The 13285-nt window shown below is 46.2% G+C and overlaps 1 pseudogene; it reads left to right on the top strand.

Annotated features, from left to right (window-relative positions):
- Positions 1 to 1497: 1497 nt before the first annotated feature.
- LOC138452628 (leucine-rich repeat-containing protein 4B pseudogene) overlaps positions 1498 to 13285 on the top strand; it is an 889435-nt pseudogene continuing 877647 nt past the window's right edge.

Below are 13285 nucleotides of genomic sequence, written 5' to 3'. Positions count from 1 at the left end.
ATGGAGCCAACTTTCAGTGATGGCTAAGAAGTCAAGATCCTTAGCTGTGATTAAGTCTGCAATATCTAAGGCGTGAGATAGAAATTATCTGGCATTGATGAGTGCACCCTGGAGGGTGCAAATTTTAAAATTAATATTAGTTTTTGAGGAGGGCATAGTGTCAGTATTTCGCGGTTGAGGTGATGTTTGGGGGTTTGCTAGAGTTCACTTTAGCAGGAGATCTGTTGGAGGTCGAGAGGATAGTGGTCAGACAATTTATGTCTTCGGATTTGCTCGTTTTGGGATTCCTGGCTTTGGTTCTGTTAGGGTGGCTATTAGGTGACGTGAACGAGTGGGACGGGAATCTGGAACTGAGGTGTAAGTTCCTCAAGGGGATCGAAGGCTTAATGTTGGATGCGGAGAGACAAGGGCGCTTATCAGTCTGGTTAGACCGTCTGATGTAACGGCAGGCTGGTGGGCACGGAGTGTTCTGCTTCAACATGGGTGGGGATTGATTTGTTCCGGTAGTCTCATTAAGGTGTGCATCTCAGTTGGCTAGCTGTGGGTGTGGATTAGTGTGTTGTGTGATGATAGGGGGTTAAAAACGAGTCGGTGGAATAGCAGTGGAGTCAGAGGAGCTTGGAAGACATGGTAAGTAGGTTGGTGCTGGGATAATGAACGCTGGTGTGTATTGGTGACAGGTTGTGGTACGGGATGGCAAGGAAGGTGCCGGATTGTGGTGGGAGTGCACGAGGGTGCATGTAGGTCGGCTACAAGAGTTTATGTCATGAAATTAGTGGCTAATTAGACAAGGGGGCTCGTCCTAGGTGTTGAGGTGTAGTGAGGTGGGTGGTGCTAGGTCGGGTAGGAGTAAAGGTGCTGGCATAAGTGGGCATACCAGTAGGGACGAAGGTGCAAACTGGTAGGTCGCTCAGCAGGGCATGTCAACATTATGTGGCATAGTTGCACGCCTTGGACGGCTAGGGGTTCTGTGTAACAATGCAGCAAAGGGTTGTAAAGGTGCATTATGTTCAACCATGTACTCGCTTATTAAGTGGTGCGACCGTTTTGTGTTAAGTTGATTAAAGGCCAGTCCCCACACCAGGCCAAATTCACCCATACCAAAAGAAGTTCGCCAAAGTTCGCACTGTCCACACAGTTGATTCTTTGAAAATTCGGATGGTAGGCAGTGTACCGGAAACACGCTACATCTATTTGCATGACTCCTGGTCTCTCAGCCTCTTACTTGCTCACTCTCCGGCTCTCAAACACCTGTCCCACAACACTATCTCGGGCGTTCCCAGGATTTCCTCTAACCCCTTGCTTTCTTCTCTTCCCCACTAGCCCACCTCTCTCGTCTCGCCCACATTTCGTCTCGCCTAGCTACATGAACTGAATGTCTCTCTCTTGTCCATCGCTCTCTCTACTGCACGCCCCTCTTCCGCCCACTCTCTCTCATCACGCAACAGCGCATCTAGCCGGTCTCCGTGATTCACCCCCACCCCCCCCACCTCCTTCCCACTATGCCTCGCGCTCTCTTGCTCGATTAGTATTCCGCTCTTGTCCGCGCAGCTTCGCAAACGCTACTGCACCATCAGAGGGGGAAAGGGAACGCGAGAGGAAGAAAGGGAAGGCTGTGCCCGCCTGTGCCCACACCTGCGCCATGCAGTCATAAGCATGTGCTAATTAACAGTATTTTTAAGGCTCTCTGGCGGAGTCGGACCTCTTGCTTTGCGACCCCGACCGGGAGAGGTAATTAAAGGGCTGGGGGGAGTGGAAAGAGCACTCGGCGTTTCCTGCCCCTTCCGGCTCCTCCTGGGCTGCAGTGCGCGGGCCACTCTCGGCTCTGCGCCCAGACCAGCCCCAGACCCGCTCCTTGGGAAAGAACGGGGCGCGCTTCAGACCTGCAACCGAGGAAGGGCACGGCCAGGCTCCAGGCCTGCAGCTGGAGAGAAGCAGGATTCCATACTTGCAGCTGGAGAGAGCAGGATTCCACACCAGCAGCTGGAGAGAGCAGGATTCCACACCTGCTGCTGGAGAGAAGCAGGATTCCACACCAGCAGCTGGAGAGAAGCAGGATTCCACACCTGCAGCTGGAGAGAAGCAGGATTCCACACCTGCAGCTGGAGAGAAGCAGGATTCCACACCTGCAGCTGGAGAGAGCAGGATTCCACACCAGCAGCTGGAGAGAACCAGGATTCCACACCTGCAGCTGGAGAGAGCAGGATTCCACGCCTGCAGCTGGAGAGAGCAGGATTCCATACCTGCAGCTGGAGAGAAGCAGGATTCCACACCTGCAGCTGGAGAGAAGCAGGATTCCACACCTGCAGCTGGAAAGCAACGGGACCAGGATCCAGGATTGCAGCCGAAGGGGATCGGGATACCTGCATTTAGGGAAGGACAGCACCTGCCTCTGGGTAAGGAACGGGCCAGGCCTGCAGCCGGGTATCGGAATAGGCCCCACGCCTGCAGACCAGGGAGGACAGGGCCGAACTCTAGCGCCGCATCTGGGTGAGAGGATGCCCCGGCTCCACACCTGCAGCGGGGGAGGGCGCTCCTGACCTGCGGCTGCCATAGACGTATGCACGCATGGCGGCCCTGAGCCCCGAAGCAGCGTCGCCGCCGGCTCCCTGAGGTGAGTACCACTTCCCATATGCACGGATGTTCCGAATGGTATCGAGTATTCATCGGTATGTGCAGCCTCTCGAGTAATGGTGCGAGTACTCTAGTGTGCTCTGTTAGCACACTTGTATTTATGGACACGTGTACTCTCATCTGTACAATGTTGAGTACTCTTCCTCTGTTAATGCCAATGCCATCCTGTGTACTAATATTTGTACACGGGTCTGTACTGATGTTAGTCCTCTCTCTTTGTGAGCTCTCATTGTATAGACATGCACTCTAGTGTTAATCTGAGTTCTAGCCTCTGCTCTGGTGTAAACGCCGTCTGCAAGGTTGCACATGCTCTCTTTTGCATCCACGCGAGTACTCTCTCATTTATAAATGTGAGACATGTCCTATATATCTCACTGTATGCTACTGTGCTGTGGTGAGCAGTGGTCACATCTGATGTCAATACCCCTAGAGCTAGTTGAGCCCTCTGCACTGCTGAGCACTGTTGAGAGCACTATTCTCTGTACTGCGGTGAACTGTGTTCAGTACTATTCTGCATGTATGCGTGTCTCCCTATATTGATGCGAGTACTGTTGTGCATTGATGTGAGCATTCGTGTACATATGGGTATTCGGCACTGACGTGAGTACCCATACGTATTGTTGGGAGAAGCTTGTTGTGTACTGTTGTTCATACTCTCTTCTGTATTGCTGTGAGTACTCGTATGCACTGGTGTGTCTCTTATGTACTGGGGTCAGTACTATATCACCTGTGATGTTGGGAGTATTCTCTTTTGTATTCACCTTAGTGCTTTTTGTATTTTGAGTACTATATTCTGTCATGGTATGAAAGCACTTGTTAATGTGTATCAGTAACATTCGGTACTGCTGTGAGTACTTGCTTCTCTACTGTCTTGTGCACTCTTTTGAGGACTCTCTCCTGTACTGGTATGAGTGTTCTTGTTGATGTGAATTTGCCCTGTTGTTCCGAGCACTCTTTGGTGCATTGCTGTCTAGTGTACCAGCCTGAGTACTGTCTTCTGGACTGCTCTGAGGACTCTCCTGTAATGTATTGAGTACTCGCACACAGTCGTGCGTGTTTTCTCTTGGGTACTCGTATAAGCACCCCTTTCTCTGCGGCTGCGAGTGCTATGTGAGCACTCCTTTCTGTACGATGACGAGCAGCGCATTCTGCTCCGCTGTGAGTACTCTTATGTGCTGACTTGAGTATTCGGATACTCTGATGCCGGTGTCGCCGGCTCTGCTCTCAGTACTGTCTCGCGCACTGATGCGAATAGTGAATTCCCTTCTGTGTGTTCACGTTATCGATGTGGAGCGTTATATTAAGGCGCTTTAATGCGGCTAGCGCTCGCCTTGTGGCGCTAGTCGGTAGGGTGTTGCGAGGTTTTGGGAGTAGGTATTGTTTAGAGGACAGAACTGTTTATCGTGTGCATGGGCGCTGCTTTTAGTTTCACCTTCTCCCCGATCAGGGGGACAGGCAATCGAGCTCAACCCTTTCCCGTGTACAGAAGGGGGTAACCCCCCCCCCCAAAACGACCGACAGATTTATAGAGTGTCCTTAAGACATAATGGGCCCGATCTACAAACATGTTTTCAAATGGGAAAGTCCTTTTGAAAACAGTTTGTAAATCGGGGCTAATATCATGGCAACAGTCACCTAGCCTGCTGTGCTACGCTGCAGCTTTTTGCTTTGTGGACTGTCACTCAACCTTCAGATAATTCAACATTGTAGGCGGATCCCTGAGCGGCCCACCGCATCACCACCAGTGCAGTTCGTGTGCATGGCTTGAAAGCCGCCGTGCAGCTGGAAGATGAAACGTGTACACATCTCTGCGGGCGGCAAAGTGTGGTTCCTGACCCCATTGCTAGACAAGTAAGGGGGCCGTTGCCGCCTTGGCTGGACCGTACTCGGCGTCTGTGCGCGTCACACCCTTTGCTGCCATAACGGTCCACTATGGGCCTCCGCAATGTAGGTAATGGCGGAAGGACGCTGTGCTTGAGCGCGCGAGAGCTCCGGGCTAAGGGAGCGGGCGCGCGCCTAGAGGGGCGCTCTCCATAATGGAATTCCGAGCACAGGCAGCGGCTTTGTCAGACAAGTCTCCCCAGCTCGCACCAGCCAAGTGATGAATGCATAGTTGGCAACGTTCCACAATAGGTGCCTCGGCCACTTGTGCCTACCCATATGCCCTGGCTTCCAAAAATGTGCCTATTTGCATAGCCGCACCCACCACTCTGAAAGGATACAATGCGCTATGCCTATGCACCAATAACTCTGAGGGCAATTGCATTACAATCCGAAGCAAGCTCAGGTCACTTTGATTTATCTTTTGAAATAGTTGAACATATTGTAAATAAATGTATTTGGCCCCAAAGAAGTGACTTCCCCTTAATTGACTTATTTGCCATTAGTTTGACCAGTGAGCATTTCTCCCTATTTGCATCCCTCAGTGAAGTGTGTGCGGCACAGTATTTATATGATATGATATTTATAATGCACCTATACATAGTGTGTTTCAAGGCGCACCCAGGCAAGGGAGGGGGAACAAGGGTGGACAAGACAACCGATCTTACTAGGCCTAGTATCATTTAGATCGTGCAAGTGCGCAGAGAAGACCTGCAGGGAAGAGGGTACAGGCAGAAGTGCACCCAGAGCAGCAGGGCCCTGAGTTAAGTGCAAGGAAGGCTGGGACTCCAAGGGGAATCACAGCATGGTACTAGATGGGAGGCCAGGCGGCAGTGCAGGAAGGCCAGCAGGCAAGTGCAGGGAGACTGGACGGGGTTGGGGGGCCTGGTGCCCTGTAAGACTCAGAGGAACACCAAGCAGCCAGTCAGAAGAATGGTGTAGGAGCAAGGGAAGATTAGCAGGGGCGAGGAAGAGAGGAAGAAGAGCTTGCAGAACTTTAGGAGATCCGGCTCAAGGCGGAGAGAGGCAGGAAGGCCGTTCCAGAGCAAGGGACCTGCAGAGGAGAAAGATCTACACCCCAATCTCTGCTTGGAGAAGCGACTCACCCGCAGAGAATTAGAAGTAGACAAGCAGAGGGCTCTAGTAGGAAGGTACTTGGGAAGAGAGAGTTGGAGATATTGTTACCATAAGTCCGCGCTGCAAAGTGGTGGGATACCACTGGAGCACCTAGCGTTTTTTGGGTAAAACTGTCCAGAAATCTTTTTTTCCCTATTAGTAACTTTCTTGACCTATTAAAACATCATTAATTAATATGTGAATTCACGAAGCAAAGACAATTGTGTGGACGTATAATGAACCAAATTGCAGGCAATTGTATATCTGCTTTCCCAGTGCATGCTTATTTTGTATTATTTCCAATAATTCGTTTTATTTTTAAGTATGCCCCACCACAAAATTGTGAACATGACACCATAGACACTTTAATAGCTTGTTTGTTGTTTTGATAAGGCCGCAAAGAAGTAGTGCTAGCCTTCTGGGCTGCGAATCAGGGTCGATTCCAAGATTTGCAAGTCCCTCTGTGGGAAAACACTGACGAGGCCTCCTAATTTGCTTATGTACTGTCAAGACTGGAAGGGGCAATACAGACAATGACATCACAGAGAGAGACATTTATCTGTTTTACTCTAGTACATTATAGTGTATTAAAGTACAAGAGGCAATGTTGTGGCATGCATATGATTAGTCACTCATGTTAGACATGGAGCAACATTTAGATTCTGTTAAACTATGATGGATGCTTTTTCGGAAGGCTTATGCTATAAACTGAATCACTTCTACGCACTAAACATTTTGCTAGATAAGGTACAGTAAGAGAGCATGATTTGCCCAGAATCACACACTTTAAGTCAAGAAGTTGAGATTTGATCCCAGTCTGCAATTTAGGTTCTTTTTCAGAATAGAAGTATTTGAATTCACGAAGCAAAGACAATTGTGTGGACGTAAAATGAACCAAATTGCAGGCAATTGTATATCTGGTTTCCCAGTGCATGCTTATTTTGTATTATTTCCAATAATTCGTTTTATTTTTAAGTATGCCCCACCACAAAATTGTGAACATGACACCATAACACTTTAATAGCTTGTTTGTTGTTTTAATAACACTTTAAGTCAAGAAGTTGAGATTTGAACCCAGTCTGCAATTTAGGTTCTTTTTCAGAATAGAAGTATACAAGTAACGGGATTCTAAGTAATGTAAGATTAAACGTTTCCCTCTTTGTTTTGCAGCTTAATTTGAACCTGCAACTTTGGGCAAGAAAGTCATATTGTAACTCCTGAGGTATCTTGAGAGAAGATTCAGAGTTTGTTAGTCAACTGGTGTAGATGTGTGGGGGCTTTCAAATGGAGAAGCCCCCTTAAGCCTTTAACTATGGGGCTAAATTAGAGGACTTGCTGCCATTCATAGATGGCAAAGAGCTTCCCTTTCAAATATCACAATCATGGAGGGTAGCAGAGAGGCAATGTAATTGGAAGCAAGACTACACCGAGCAGCATGGTTCAATATCACCACGTGAGGCTAGACTTTGGCACACAGCATAATATAAAAACTCAATTTCTTTTGTTTTAATGTTAAGGAATTTTCATGACCCTAATGCCAGGTTTGGAGGAGTTAGGGTTAGGGACGCCATAGCCTCATCTTCACAGTTTTGGAGATGAGTGGAGATGAGTGGTGGTCCACAGGAGAGCAGGGACCTAGAAGGCCCCATGGGTAACCAGTGGTTCTCCACTGGAAAGTCTGTTAAAGCTGAGGAGGACAAAGATGGTCAAAGCCTCGTGACTGTTGAAGAGAAGCAGTCTTCAGTAGTGCCCTTGTAGGTAGTACAAAGGCTCGCTTTGCATCTCAAAGTATTGTGGGGTGCAAATTCAGCCCCTGAGTGACATAAATTAAGAGGCCATGTAAGGCTCCTATTGTGAGATTAAAGCTGGCTGATGGGTGAGATCCATTGGAACATGCAGGCCAGTTCAAAACATTGTTTCCCAAAAAGAGGCCTAGCAAATTAACAACAAGGGCCACCCACAACTTTACCAAAATGGAAAGGTACTCAGCTGAAGGAGAGTGTGCATTAGAACTGAAAACTGCTGAATGTGCCCATTGCATTCTGAGAGATATGTGTTGCTGCACATTTTGACTCCATAGACTGGGAAAAGGCACAATTTGGCTGAGAAAGATAGATAGCAGCATGTTACATTGAAGTTATGCAATACAACACTGTGAACTGGAAATCTAACGGAAGTCAAGTTACATTTCATTGACATGAATAAAAACACTGACTGTCCAATAAAGAAACTGACATTAAATGGAAATGCTTTTTTGGAGTTTTAAAATGGACATCCATTTCACATGTTAAACTGTGGCCTATGTGTGAACAATACAGAAGGGTCTCATGTCTTTTCAACTATTATATTATATTAAACAAATAGCTTATACATGGACATTAGCCCCAGAGGCAATGTAAAATGTTACGTGTAAAACACATCCTTTTGATTTAAAATGCTATTTTTCTCAGAATTCTGCTAGTAGCTTGCTACAGCAGCTTCCCCCACTGAACTGCCAGGGTGTGTATCTGTATTTTTGACCCCAGAGACCTTTGGCTGAGGCCCACCAGGAAAACAGAACTGTTTCAGTTAAATCCAAAGACATCCAACAGTTTTTAGATCAAAATTGTGGAAGGGTCAGATAAGGCATCCAAGAGAACCCCAATAAACTGCCTCTCAGAGAATCCTTATGGAACTTCAAAGACTGTCTATAAACAGGCAACATAGATAAACTGATGTCTAAGTCATGTGACTTTGGAGAAAATTAAACTGTTAGGGGTTGATCTGAATGTGAAACTGGAGGCTTCTGTATTAATGTCTTGCCATTCAAATAACACAGGAAATATTGTAATAATACGAGAACCGTGCATCTTAATGGGCTCATTTCAGGACTAATTTCAAAGATCACGAGAAAGGCCTGTAAGTACTATGTAAATATGAACAATATGCAATATGTGTACTTTGAGTTATAGATGAAAATGGGTTTCTGACACTCCTATAAATCAGAAAAATCCAAAACTTGGTGAGCTGATAGAAAGTAAAATTAATGTGTGTTTTGTGACGTTTGATGTTAATAACTATTTTATCGCTTGAATAAACCACGAAAAATGATCACACCCCACAGGAAGGTTGTGCCACAATCAAATTAGAGTTCCCAAATCCACCATAAATCTTGAATCCCAAAATACATAAGTTGTTGTAGTGATCTGAAAATTGCAGAAAGTTGTCCTGTTGTGACTTTCTGAGAAAATTAAAATGTAACTTAAAGGTCATTTTGGAATGATGCATTTCTCTCCTCACCTCATAATCCATAATCCAGAACTCCCAAACCCCTTGCACTATCAGCTGGCAGGAGCCAGATTGGTGAGAGGGAAAGGAAAATGAATGTCAATCCAAAGCGTGGGAATATTCATGATATGGATGTGTCATGAGTACTATATAATAGCAGTTTCCTATCTACAAAGGTAGAACCAAGGAAAACCAGGGGAAAGAAGGAAGACCAAAAGGGAGAGAGCCAAACCCCGAGACACTGAGACAAAAATACAGAAGGACAGAGAGAGAAACGGAGACCCCTAGACACGTGCTGCTGACATCTCTTGGGACAACTGGGAGCCCTATCCGAGAGAGGCCTGTGGCTGGTGGGACCTTGCTGTGAATAGAGACCTGAGGTGTGAGCTGCCTCTCTGTTACCAAAAGAGGATCCTAATTCCGGCGGTCCTCCTGAGCTAAGAACAGAGATCTCCTAAATAAGTAGATATCTCCCAAAGCTATCCATTGTGGGGGGAACTACCTGCCTTAATCCTTTCCATTTAATTGTGGGTGGGGGGCGTAACTGTGTAGACCCTTAGCATATTCAATTAAAATTGATTAAAAAAAAATCTCCAATAGAAAAGATTGCGCAGTGATTGTTCTTAACATTCAAAATTAACAAATCTCTTTCCCAGTGTTATAGCCACTAAAGTCAATAAAATAAATGGGTGACCCTATTTTTCTGAAACCCCTGATTTCCAAAGAGGGGTGGCCTTGATTCTAACTCAAGAATCTCCAACACCCTGCATTTCCTTTGAATGTAGAGTGTTCCAAAACACATTTCCCTTTTATTCCAAAACCTGAATTCCAAAGCCATGCATTACATTTGAATGTGTGTTACAAAACTAATTTCTCGAAGAGTTCATTTCCCAAACCTTACTTTTCTAAATAGAAACCATACGAAATTCCCAATATATTCCCATTCCCTGTACCTTGCTTCAAAACCAAAGGAGTCGCATATAACTGATGCCTGGGGCCTGGGGGTCTGAGAGAAAAGAGCATTGTGATAAATAAACCTATGACTGCGTTTTTAAAGTGTTCCTGTGTGTTAATGTACAGCGAGATCCCGCGTGGGCTCTGATTTGAATTTCAATCTGTGTTTTTGTTGCAATTGAAAGCTTATTAAGAAATGCATGTCAGTCAATAAATGCAAGTACATTCCATATATGATTATTGTGTTCCACAGAGTTGGTGGCTGGTAATTGTGATGAAGCTATTATAAATTGTGCACATTTAAATAAATATATATTATTATTTCTATACACCAGCCTGGTATTTGGCTTATCGGTGACACCGGGGGTACAAGCGGAGTGGTATTATACAGGTTGGAAACCCGACCAAGTTTGAATTTTCTCAGCGCTTTGTTCTCAGACACCTTGATTGGGGGAAAGAACTCCTTGAGTTGAGAGTGACCATCCAATAAAATGTGACAGTATCCTCCCCTTAGTAGCTTGATGACACATGGGTTTTCTGACATCTTTTCAGCTTTGCCTGTAGGAATGTGAATGAGAATGCATTGCGTGTACTTCACAACCATCTCATACTAGAGGAGGATGTGCTAGGAGGATGGTCGGACGTGGAGACGCTGACTGTAGGCAAATAAAGTGGTGGCGTGGGGGATGAAAGGTCAAATCCGCTGCAGGCCTGTAAACCGGATGAGTCGGAAAAGTCTGATCGGGGTTCGTGCGCAGCTTTAAGCAAGTCCGAGTACTGGCGAGGACATCAGGCAGCCTCTTGTCCTCTGCTGCTATTCCGCGGAGGATGATAGGCTGCCTGATGTCCTTGCCAGTTCTCAGACTTGCTTGAGCCACGCACGAACCCCGATCAGACTTTCCGACTCGGTCCATTTCTGGGTGAATCTCTACTCCAAGCCCACCTTTTCCGACTCATCCCGTTTACAGGCCTGCAGCGGATTTGACCTGCACTGGAAAATATTTTTCCCTCTTTCTTCTGACGACTTGAACCTTCAGATTGTTGCCTCTGTGCAACCCATTACCATCACATATGATTCCTCATGTGTACAATACCCCGCCTGAAGAAGGCCAACCAAATGACAGCTTCACAAGGATAGCTTCAAGGCCGAAACACAGTTGTGTTGACCCTTTTTTTGTGTCAGAATATTTCACTATCATACTGTCTGGTTCAGTGACCTATGCACCTTGTATTGCAATTGCACCTTTGTTGCTCATGTCATCCCCCACCAGGGACCATAGAGAATGTGATTGCTGTTAATTCTAACCCAAAAAATCTATTTGGGACAAACATTTATGCACTAGGTTATGTACATTTTATGTATTTTATCGAGTGTCCTATGTTTGCCTGATGTATATATAACATATGCTCCTTATGTATTAAATCATAATAAAAAGGAGCGGTCATCATCACCATTTGTTTGCTTACTGACTAGCAGGAGCTAGTGTTCTTTTCTTTGGGTTTCATCACATTGCTCTATTGGGCAAAAGGGCAAAAGCGAAGGGCCTGCTTTGTCATTGTACACTTGGTCTTTGTGCCACAAGGGATTTTAAAATTCACTGTTCTCCACAGTTTGTAGCAAAATCTGCCCGAGGTAATATTCAAACAGTATAATGAAAATGATATGCACATTTATATAGCGCTTTACTCCAAAGCGCTTTACAGAGCACACATTTACATACGATATCACCCAACCAAAGTTGGTACTTATCTAACGACCATTGGAGGATGAAAGGCTGGGTTGGCCATGTCGGCATTCAAACCTGCAACCTGCAGACCCTGTACAAATCGCAGGAGCAAGCACTCAATCTGCCGAGCTATCTTATCAGCAGTATATGGCAATAACTCTCCATATGCTATTTATGAATGTGGGTCACCTTCTTTGGTATACAGAATTTTGTTCTACCCCATTCCGGTCATATCCAGGTAATGTAGCTGTGAGCACATTCTTGAGTACAACGGATTCCTCCTTGAACTACGGCATTCGGAATCGGATCAAAGTTCATGAGAACATCTTGACTTGTTTCAAATGTCCTTAAAGAAGCCCAGAGCTGAGGAAGTGCACCCAAGGCTTCTCTGCCCTGCATGTCGAAGGGTATTTGCCCTCTCCAATTCATCTCTGTGCTTCCACATATCCACTGGCTCCAGGACCACTCCTGGCACACCACGCTCCGACATGGCACTCAGAACATGGTCGGCCACTGCCACAGTGCTATCCAGAGGACTTGGTTTATCCCTTATCCACTCTACCAACAAGGTGACCAGTCAATTTCATTTTCATCCTTCTTTGTTGGGAGGCCAACGTGGAGTCTTCCCAAATAGGGTTTGGGAATACCAACTGGAAAGTTCAGAGTACCCTTAAAGGGCTGAACAGCCACTATCCACTCCGAGATTTCAATCTAGTTCTCAGTTTGGCAGCCATTGAGTTCCTTTGAAGATCTACCAGCCTCCAGGGGTTCTCTGAATTGGGGTCCTCGGTCTTAGGATTCACAGACTCGTACTCACAACATTCCCTATCCAGCTATGGGCCTGCATTTTTCCCATAGTTACACAAGTTCGAGGGTGAGACACTATGGGTCTGCCTGGCAGAAGTACGCCTCCATGTTTATTTACTATATGTTTTTTTTCTATTACCAACGCTTTTTAGTTTCAATGTGCTTTGTGTTAATGGGTGGGAGGAGTAAGGGTAACAGGGAAAGGATTGAGAAGCATATGTTGCAAGGAACCAGAAGTAGCCTACCTGCCGCCCTCCATCTTGAGCCTGATCTTCTTAATTTTCCCGGAAACTCCTCTAGACCTACCTCTTCTCTTCTTCCTTTTCTCTCCCTCTACCCTGCTAACCTAGCTTTCTGCTCTTTCCCTCTGTCCCTCATACTCCTTACAGCTTGCTGACTGGCCACCTGGTGTACCTTGGAGTCTCACAGGTCCCGGGCACCCCCGCCAGTCCTCTGTCACACTTACCTCAGGGCCCTGCACCCAAACCACCCTCACTGCACTTGAGAAATAAGCCAAGAGAGTGTCTCTCTCTGCACTTGTCCAAGCTCACTTGGACCTACACCTCCCTACCGTCTGTGCACTTGCACAATCCGAATGCACCGTGCCTGAAGATTGTCTGTCTGTTCTCCCTTGTCTTCACCACTTAATTGAACTTGGTAAAACTTCACCATTGTCATTGGGCCTATTTGGTGTGTCTCAACTTTTAAATGTATTATATGCACTTACTCTGCCTTTGTAGGCTGTTATCGTCACAGAATTTCAAGGACTCTGAGCGACTGCTGTTTTTCCCCCATGTTAGCACCCACCTTGAGCGCTTTGAAATACTTGCCTGTGTACAGGCGCTTTATAAGTAAACATTACCATACCATTACCATAACAGGTCTTTAGGGCTCGTCTG

Source organism: Ambystoma mexicanum, chromosome 1p (genome assembly GCF_040938575.1).
Source record: "Ambystoma mexicanum isolate Mex_15411 chromosome 1p, UKY_AmexF1_1, whole genome shotgun sequence".
Taxonomy (NCBI): Eukaryota; Metazoa; Chordata; class Amphibia; order Caudata; family Ambystomatidae; genus Ambystoma; species Ambystoma mexicanum.
This window is presented reverse-complemented; position numbering and strand designations above follow the sequence as displayed.